Source organism: Lolium perenne, chromosome 6 (assembly GCF_019359855.2).
Source record: "Lolium perenne isolate Kyuss_39 chromosome 6, Kyuss_2.0, whole genome shotgun sequence".
Lineage (NCBI taxonomy): Eukaryota > Viridiplantae > Streptophyta > Magnoliopsida > Poales > Poaceae > Lolium > Lolium perenne.
In genome coordinates this window covers 172,299,239-172,308,875 of record NC_067249.2, presented here as the reverse complement: position 1 = coordinate 172,308,875, position 9,637 = coordinate 172,299,239, and positions in this window count along the sequence as shown.

Genomic DNA, 9,637 nt, shown 5'->3' with positions numbered 1-9,637 from the left:
CAACCTTGTTAACGAATACCTTTTATATGCATAGAGGAGGTAAACAACATCTCTTTCTTCCTCCACTTGCTCTAGTTGCTGTAGCACTTTTAATTTACAAAGTTCCTTAGTTAATTGGAGATTTCAAAAAATTTCCTGGCCAGTAATAATAAATTAAATACCCAGAAATGTGCATTTTTCAAAGTTTTCAAAAATTCACAAAAATTATACCGTTGGTCCTATTTTTCGACGAGGCACCTGGGAGCACCAGAGGATGACCTGTGGGGCACCAGAGGGTGCCACACCACAGGCCGGCGCGGCCAAGGAGGGGGGCGCGCCACCCTGTGGTGTGGGCCCCTCCTTGCCCCACTTTGCCATCTCTTTCTTCCAGCACCTTCTCTCTCCCGAAAAAACTCGTACCAGGTTCCTCTCACTCGCGTTTTTGCTCAAGAGCTCCAGATTTCTCGATCTCTTTGTTCAGCCCAGATTTCTTGCTGAAATTTGGCACATTTGTTCCTTGGTATGTGACTCCTCCACCCATCCAAGTAGAATTTTGTTTGGTTGAGTATATCTTGAATATTTTGCTGCTGTAGGTAACATGTTTAGTGAGCTTGCATGCTTGTTCTAAGTGGTAGAAATTAGTTTTGATGCATGATTAGTACTCTAGCAAGTTCCTATGGTAGTTTCCCTCAATTATATGTCACCAAATCAAATTTTTATATTGTTTGTTGAAAATTTCAGAGAAGAGATGAAGAAGTTCAACTTTGGAGAGTTGTTCAAGAAAGGAACAACCAGCACCGGGAGGCCTTCTAGGGCCGCCACCCGGCTTAGGCGATCGTACAACGAGGATATCATCGCGCCTAGCTTCGCGCCCGAAGAGGACAACGGGGCTCCTAATGCTTCGTCTTTTCCATGCTATGATTTTCTGAGGAATGCAGGGATATTGGAGGATTTCTCCACCCTTGTCAACAGGGCGGGCTTAACCACCTATGTGGGAGATGAAAGGGAGCAATACTACATGCTCACCAAAATCTTCGTCGAGAGCTTCAAGTTCCACAATAAGCAATATGAGCCGACAGTTGCATTCAAGATCTATGGTAATCCTGTTACTATGGGATTGGAAGATTTTTGTCGTGCATTGGATATTGCCCCTGTAGGTACAGCAAGTAGGATTGATGACAACCCCCGGGACTTGTTGGAGCTCTATCGAGGGATTACCGATGATGATTGTCGTACCATTCAGCGTGGCAAGATAAGGAACATTCAACTCCCCGCCATTAAGTATTTTGCATATTACATTGCTACTAGCATTCTTGGTAGGGAGAACACTAGCAATATTTCTAGTTACCATCTTGCTTTCTTGAATATTGCACTTACTGGTCGGACATCTTATCACCTTGGTTCTCTTATTGCTCGCCGTCTGTCTAATAGAGGGCCTATTTTTGGAGGAACTATTGCACTGCGCGTTTTAACATATCTAAGGCTTCCTCTTGATCCTAACGATGTGCCATTGGCCCCTAGGAAACTTGATATTGCTGCTATGAAGAGTCATCATTTTGTTACCACTGATTCTACTGTAGATAATATGGTCTATAGAATGTTGTTTTCTGACGGGGATGAGAAGGAAATCCCTCTTCCCCAACCAGGTTTGTTCAGTATTGACAGGCAATCATGGTCGTGCACTAAGGAGGAGGTGGATGAACATATGAAGATACAAGACTTCCACCAGCAGCATGACTCCGAGGACGCCGAGGCCTCCCACGACTACACCGTCACGTATCCGGGTGCTTCTTCTAGCACATACCCGGAATACGATCCATCTTCGTCATACTACGGAGATATTACCTCATGGGATCGATGGGATTGAACTCCACTTAGGCCAAAAGCCTAAGCTTGGGGGGGAGGTATACCGGCATCACTCATTCTTTGCATATTATGATTGCTGGATACTTGTACATATTTGTTTTGTTCGTTTGAATGGTTTTCTAATGAGAGGAAGATGATATTTGGGGAAGTACTGCCTAAAAACAGATTCTGGACTGTTACTAGAAAAATTCATGCGCACAGCCAGAGCGTTATTTTGAGCTGCCAATTTTTGTGCAGGTTCCCCAGGTTGTTATCTAACTTTCATTAGTTGAACACTTTTCGAGCTGAGCAACGTAAGATTTTTGTAAAAATCGATTTCTGTACTGCTGTCAGGTTTTGGCAGATTTCTGCCATCTCGCTTTTCTGTGTTTCTTTTGGTTTGCTATTTCTTGTTTTTGCTTTGTTTCTTTTCCAAAACACAAAAAGACCAAAAATATTTCTGTTGTTTCTCTTCACCATTTGTTTGCTTTGGTTTCTTGCATTTGTTTCGCTTTATTTGTTGTTGCTAGTTTGTTATAAGAAAACCCAAAAAGATTTTGCTTTGTTTGTTTGTTTCCTCTTGTTCTTGTTCTCAAATTCGAAAACACCAAAAATATTTGCTGTTCTTCTTTGGTTTGTAAAGTTCTTTATGAGTTCAATGGTCTTCGGTGGCTGAAGCGTGGTTTTCATTTCATATTATCCAAGCTACACAAGTGAAAAGGCAATAATGACGATCTACGACAATCTGATTGTGGTGAGAGGCTGGTATGAACTCTATTTGTTTTCATTTTTGTACATATACTCATCCATGTGAGCATGCTTAGTTGGTTCATGTGAGGTATATGTTATTTGAGAAAGTCTAGTAGTTTATGATCTCTCATGTTTAGCTCCAATTTATTAATATGAGTAGCATGTCATGGATGTTTGCTTGCATTGTTTTATTCATAAGTAAGTATGGCATTGTGGTATCCTCCTCTGAATAATTCATTTATATCGACTTGGCACATGCTCACGCATGCATATGACTGAACAAAAATTCAATTGAGCCTCGATGATCTATATTGCTTCAGAGTTCTTGTATCACTTTTATGCCTCCGTTAATTTATTTTGCCGCAAGCATGATTATGACAGTTACTGCTCTCTTGATTTGTCGCTCCCTAGTCTATTGCTAGCCTTCACTTGTACTGAGCGGGAACGCTGCTCGTGCTTCCAAACACATGAAAACCAAGTTATTCCAGAGTGTCCACCATAAATACCTATGCATGGCATTTCAAACCATTCCAAGTAAATTCTCATGCGCTACCTTTAAAACCTTCAAAATGCTTCTCAATTTGTGTTTATGTTTCATAGCTCATGAGGAAGTATGTGGTGTTTAGCTTTCAACCTTGTCATTTACTTCTGACGGACTCTCATATGGACTAGTGGCACATCCGCTTATCCAATAATTTTGCAAAAAGAGCTGGCAATGGGATTCCCAGTCCCAAATTAATTAACTTAAATAGACACTCCTCCATGGTTTGTGATTGTTGGACGGCACCCGAAGGATTCGGTTAGCCATGGCTTGTGTAAGCAAAGGTTGGGGGGAGTGTCATCATCATAATAAAACTAAAATAAAAAAAGGGGCACTCCTTCATGGTATGAGATTGTTGGCAGGCACCCGAGGATTCGGTTAGCCATGGTTTGTGTAAGAAAGGTTGGAAGGAGTGCCACATAAATATGCAATAATTCATGGGAGCCGCTCTTGGAAGTCCGGTTGGCGAGGTAGTTAGTGTACCCATTACCATTCGTTGACAACAACAAACACCTCTCAAAATAATTTTACTCCTGATTTCAAAAATGAAAAGCTCTAGCGCATGTTAATCCCTGCTTCCCTCTGCGAAGGGTCAATCTTTTACTTTTATGTTGTGTCTCCATTATTTCTTTGAGCACTATCTTGAGAGCACAACTGTCATTCTTAGTATAATATGCTTGTCTCAAAATATGATTGATTGTGGTAACTTTGATGCTTTTATCTTTGACAATCACTACTTCTAGTCTTTCTATGAACTCCAGAGGTGCCCGGGCATTTATGTTTTGCCAATCAAATACAGGCAAGCGAGATACCACTTTATCATACTCTCTTATGAACATTGCAATCCTGCTTACATACATGATTCATGATGCTTATTATTAATTGTTGGTACCTCTTCATGATTGACATAGCTGTTAGATGATCTTATTTGCATGTATCTCACTATGAACTACTTAAGTATTAGCCATAGCATGAGAATATATACATCATATGAGCAAATGTGTTCGTGAAAGTTCTTTTATCGCTCGATTGTTAATCGAATTGCTTGAGGACAAGCAATAAGCTAAGCTTGGGGGAGTTGATACGTCCAAAATGTATCTACTTTCCCGAACACTTTTGCGATTGATTTGCCTCTAATTTGTGTATTTTGGATGCAACTAACACGGACTAACGCTGTTTTCAGCAGAACTGTTACAGTGTCTCGTTTTTGTGCAGAAATCCAACTTTCGGGAAAATCCTCGGAATTTATGCAGAAGGCCCTATTTTCCCAGAGAACTGACGGAGCCAGAAGGACAAACCAGGTGGAGGCCCGAGGGCCCCACACCATAGGGCGGCGCGGCCCAGGGGGGGCCGCGCGGCCATGTGGTGTGGCCCCCTCGGCCGGCCTCCGACGCCCTCCTTCGGACTATTTATCGGCCTCGACCTAAAAACGCACGGAGAGAAGTCGAAGTCGCCAGAAACCCTCCAGAACGCCGCCACATCGCGAAACTCCATCGCGGGAGCCAGAAGTCTCCGTTCTGGCACTCCGCCGGGACGGGGAATTGGAGGAGATCATCGCCATCATCACCGCCAACGCCTCTACATCAACCAGCCATGTTTCCCCCATCCATGTGTGAGTAATTCCCCCGCTGTAGGCCGAAGGGGATGGTAGGGATTGGATGAGATTGGTCATGTAATAGCATAAGATTGTTAGGGCATAGTGCCTAGTGTCCGTAATTGGTACTTTGATGATATTGTTGCAACTTGTTATGCTTAATGCTTGTCACTAGGGCCCGAGTGCCATGATCTCAGATCTGAACATGTTATTGTTTCATCATGATATTCATTGTTTATTGATCTTACCTGCAAGTTGTATACACATGTCGCTGTCCGGAACCGATGGCCCCGAAGTGACAGAAATCGGGACAACCGGAGGGAATGGTAGCGATGTGAGGATCACATGTGTTCACGGAGTGTTAATGCTTTGCTCCGGTACTCTATTAAAAGGAGTACCTTAATATCCAGTAGTTTCCCTTGAGGCCCGGCTGCCACCGGCTGGTAGGACAAAAGATGTTGTGCAAGTTTCTCATTGCGAGCACGCACGACTATATATGGAACACATGCCTATTGATTGCTTTGTACTTGGACACCGTTTTATTATTATCTGCAAATGCCCTGCTATGATTGTTACATGAGTTTCTCTCATCCATGCAACGCCCGTCATCCGTCCCCGCGCCTACAGTATTTTAATCCTGCTGTTTACTAAAATCACTACTGCTGTCTGTGTTACTCTGCTGCTGTTATTTCACTACTGCCTCTTCGCTATAAAGCCGTTACCTCTTGATAAACTCTTGCGAGCAAGTCTGTTTCCAGGTGCAGCTGAATTGACAACTCCGCTGTTAAGGCTTCCAAGTGTTCTTTGTCTCCCCTTGTGTCGAATCAATAAATTGGGTTTTACTTCCCTCGAAGACTGTTGCGATCCCCTATACTTGTGGGTCATCATATAACAGGAGAGGTTCCTTCTCTTTTGGCGCCACCAAGATTGGTGGTGTCAAAATTGTGCGCTTTAGATCCTCAAAGGCTCTATCTGCCTCTTCGTTCCACTGGAATTTCTCTCCTTGCTTGATTAAAGCGTAGAACGGTAACGCCTTTTCTCCTAGTCTGGCGACAAATCTGCTCAAAGCTGCGACTCGCCCAGTTAACTGCTGTATTTCTTTCAACTTTGTTGGCTTCCTCATTGTCACGATAGCTTGGATTTTTTGGGATTTGCTTCAATCCCTCTCGCTGAAACTAGAAACCCAAGAAGTTCTCCTGCAGGGACACCAAAGGAACACTTCGTCGGGTTCAACTTGAGGCAAAACTTGTCGAGGTTATCGAAAGTTTCCTTCAGATCCTCGATTAGTGTCGTCCCCTTTTTTGATGTTATGACGACATCGTCAATGTACACTTGTACGTTTTTCCCAATCTGTGTTGCTAAGCACTTTTGCATCATCCTCTGGTATGTTGCTCCCGCGTTTTTCAGACCAAAATGCATTGTTCTATAGCAAAACACGCCATAAGGTGTGATGAACGCTGTTTTGACCTCGTCTTCTTCTTTCAATCTGATCTGGTTATAACCAGAATATGCATCCAGGAAGGAAAGACGTTCACATCCTGCCGTGGATTCGATAATTTGATCGATCCTCGGGAGGGGAAAGTGATCCTTTGGACAATGTTTATTGAGACACGTAAAGTCGACGCACATGCGAAGGACTTTACTATTTTTCTTCGGCACCAACACTGGGTTCGCTACCCATGTGGCCTCTGTATGCAGCTCCTTGATAAAACTAGCTTCTCTCAGTCGATCGATTTCTGACAGCATAGCTTTGTGGTTTGGCTCCGAAAAACGCCGCAAAGGTTGTTTTATTGGTCTCTCTAATGGATCCAAGTTTAGGTGGTGCTCGGCAAGTTCCCTGGGTACTCCTGGCATGTCAGCTGGACACCATGCGAAGATTTTCCAGTGCTCACGGAGGAACTCGATGAGCGCGCTTTCCTATGCAAGGTCCATGTCTGTCGCGATGGATGTCGTCTTTTTTGGATCTGTCGGGTGAATCTGCACCTCTTTAGAATTTTTCTCAGTGTTAAAGGGTGATTCTTTGTTGGGCCTTCTTACATCTGGCAGTGCATCATAATCAGTCGTGAGCCTTGATGCCATGTACTCTGCTTGCATCCTGAAGGTTTCTGATAGTCGATGAAAATCCTTATCACATTTATCGGCTAACGCAAAGCTTCCTTTGACTGTGATTGGTCCCTTAGGTCCAGGCATCCTCCACAACAGGTACGTGTAACGTGGTACCGCCATAAACCTAGCATATGCTGGTCGTCCCAACAAAGCGTGGTATTGTGATGGGAAATCCACAACTTCAAATTCCAGCCTCTCTATTCTGTAGTTTTCTCGGGTCCCAAACTGGACATCGAGATTAAACTTCCCCAGTGGATAACTTGGCTTCTCCGGTGTGATGCCATGGAATCGTGTGTCGGTTGGTTTCAGATTTGCTAGAGATATGTTCATCTTCCTTAGTGTATCTGCATACACAAGGTTTAAACTGTTGCCTCCATCTAGGAACACTCAAGATACGTCGAATCCTGCGATTACTGCTGGTAAGATAAGTGCTGACTGCCCTGGTCGAGGAACTTGCTGTGGATGATCCGCTATTGTGAAGCCAATGTCTTGCCCTGACCAGTTAAGGTACTCAACCGTTGGTGGGGGCATCTTCTCTGCCATGAACACCTGTCGCGAGATTACTTTCTGAGCTGTATTGGATGGTCTGCCTTTCTGAATCATCGAGACCGCTCCGTTAGAGTTGGGATCAACATAAGGTGGTGGTGCAGGTGCTGCCGCGATTCTGAGCTGATGTCGATTTTCGTCCGTAATTGCGGGAGGAGGTGGCAAGTGGATCTCACTCCTGGGTCCTTGAGGATTTCTGTTTGCTGCCTGGGCATTGGCGTGCCCTGCCCACCTTAACATTGCTTGGAAATTTCGGCAATCCTTTTGCAAGTGTCCTCACTGTCTCTTTCCGTTGTTGTTGAGATAAAAATGCATCTGACACGGCCCGTTCATCATCTCCTCGGGGGACACGAAAGGTCTCTGAAACCTTGGCCCAGTATTTTGCCTGTTGTTTCGAGAGTCATCTCTATTGTCGCCTCGTTGCTCGTTGCTCCTCTGATAATCATCTCTATTGTTTCCTCCGGCGCTTGCTCGAAAGCCAGCCGAAATTTGCCCAGGGGCATCATAGCCCGAGTACTGCCAAGGAAACCGTCGCCTATTTTGATAATTTTGACCGCGGTCCTCCTCTGGTGACCTATGCCGTTTGTTGTGAACAGCATCTTCTCCATCTGCCCATCTGTTTGCTATCTCCATTAATGCGGATACTGCCTTTTGATTGGTTCTCCCCAAGTCCTCGACAAAATCTCCTCTCCTGATTCCTGCGACAAACACATCTATCGCTCTCTCGTCAGATATATTCTCTACCGAGTTTTTAATGATATTCCACCTTTGGATGTATTTCCTCATTGATTCGTCTGGCTTTTGTCGACACGCCCTCAGTTCCTCTAGCGATGCAGGTTTTTTGCAAGTGGATCGGAAATTCTTGACGAACACGTCCTCGAAGTTATCCCAGTTGTCGATGGATCCTGGAGGAAGCTTTTTTATCCAAGATCGCGCGGCTCCGCTTAAATGCACCTGGATGCTTTGCATAGCTGTTGTTCTGGTTCCTCCTGTGAGCTTCACCGTCTCGAGGTAATCAACTAGCCAATCCTCTGGATCTTGCAGGCCGTCGAATTTTTTGAAGTTATCAGGCAGTTTAAACCCCAAAGGGACTCGAGTTTTTCGGACCCTCCTTGTGAAGCATGGCAAACCGCATATGTCCTCGTCGTTTAATTCTGGGGAATGCCGATGTTCTCTTCTATTTTGCCGTGCTCTGTCCACCCTTGCTTGCGCTGCTGTGTCTCTTGCTCCACTTGTTCCTTCGGGAACTGTTGCTGCTGCCGCAGGTCGGGGACTATTTTGCATTGATGTTCCTTCGGGAGGTGTTGATACAAACGCTGTTCCCATGGCCCCGACTCCTGCCATCGCCATGTTGTACAATGCCTCCCTTGGATCTCCTAGAGGTGGCCTGGATGCAAGGATAAAGGCCTGTGTCGCCATATACCCAACTTCTGGTGTCTTGGGGATAATGTTCCCTCTCGTGTCTATTGACATAAAAGACATGTCGAGGTTTTGAACTAAGTGCTCTCTTTCTCCTTCAGGTATGTTTTGCAGTCTTGATCTTGCTCTGTTTCGAGCTTCCCTGTGGTTATCTCCCGAAGTTCCTGATTGTCGACTTAACTCCGTCTTCGCCTGCTTGATGCGGAGGCTGCCTCCTTTCTTCTGTTCAGAGCAGCTGTCTGTTTTTCCAATTCCCTTGCAGCTCGCGCGAGCCTATATTGATATGCTTGCAATTCTTCTGGCGTGGCTGTTGTGGCCATTGGTTCTGAGCCATCCATAGCTCTTGCGGCTCTATCCCATGCTGCCTGTGGGAGTTGAACCCTAACACGTGGTGTAGGTCCGACATATTTACTGCCTAAACCTCGTCGTAAATCAGAGGGATCAACGTATGGATTTCCCAAATCGTCGAAAGCCTCAGACGTTTCCTCCTGATCGCGGCTTGGCTCTCCGATGGCATAAATCTGATGATATTTTGAATTCAGATCTTTGTTGGGTTTGGTGACACCATCATAAAGATTGGTGAAGACCTTGCCCACAGTAGTGGATTTGTCGATGAAGTTGAAGCTGTCGACGCTGCTCGAGTCATCGCTTATATAAGAGTCCACAGATGACTCGAAGGACATGTCGCTGAAGATCCTGGTGAGCTTTTCGCTTGCCCTGGTGCTGATGAAGCGTGGCGATGAAGTCTCCTCTTCGCCTGATTAGATTGTCGATGCTGAGTTTGAAAAATCGGAATCGACCGCCGATAATCCCGACGAGATCGGAATTTCGAGACGATACGCTCCCTCCTTCTCGAC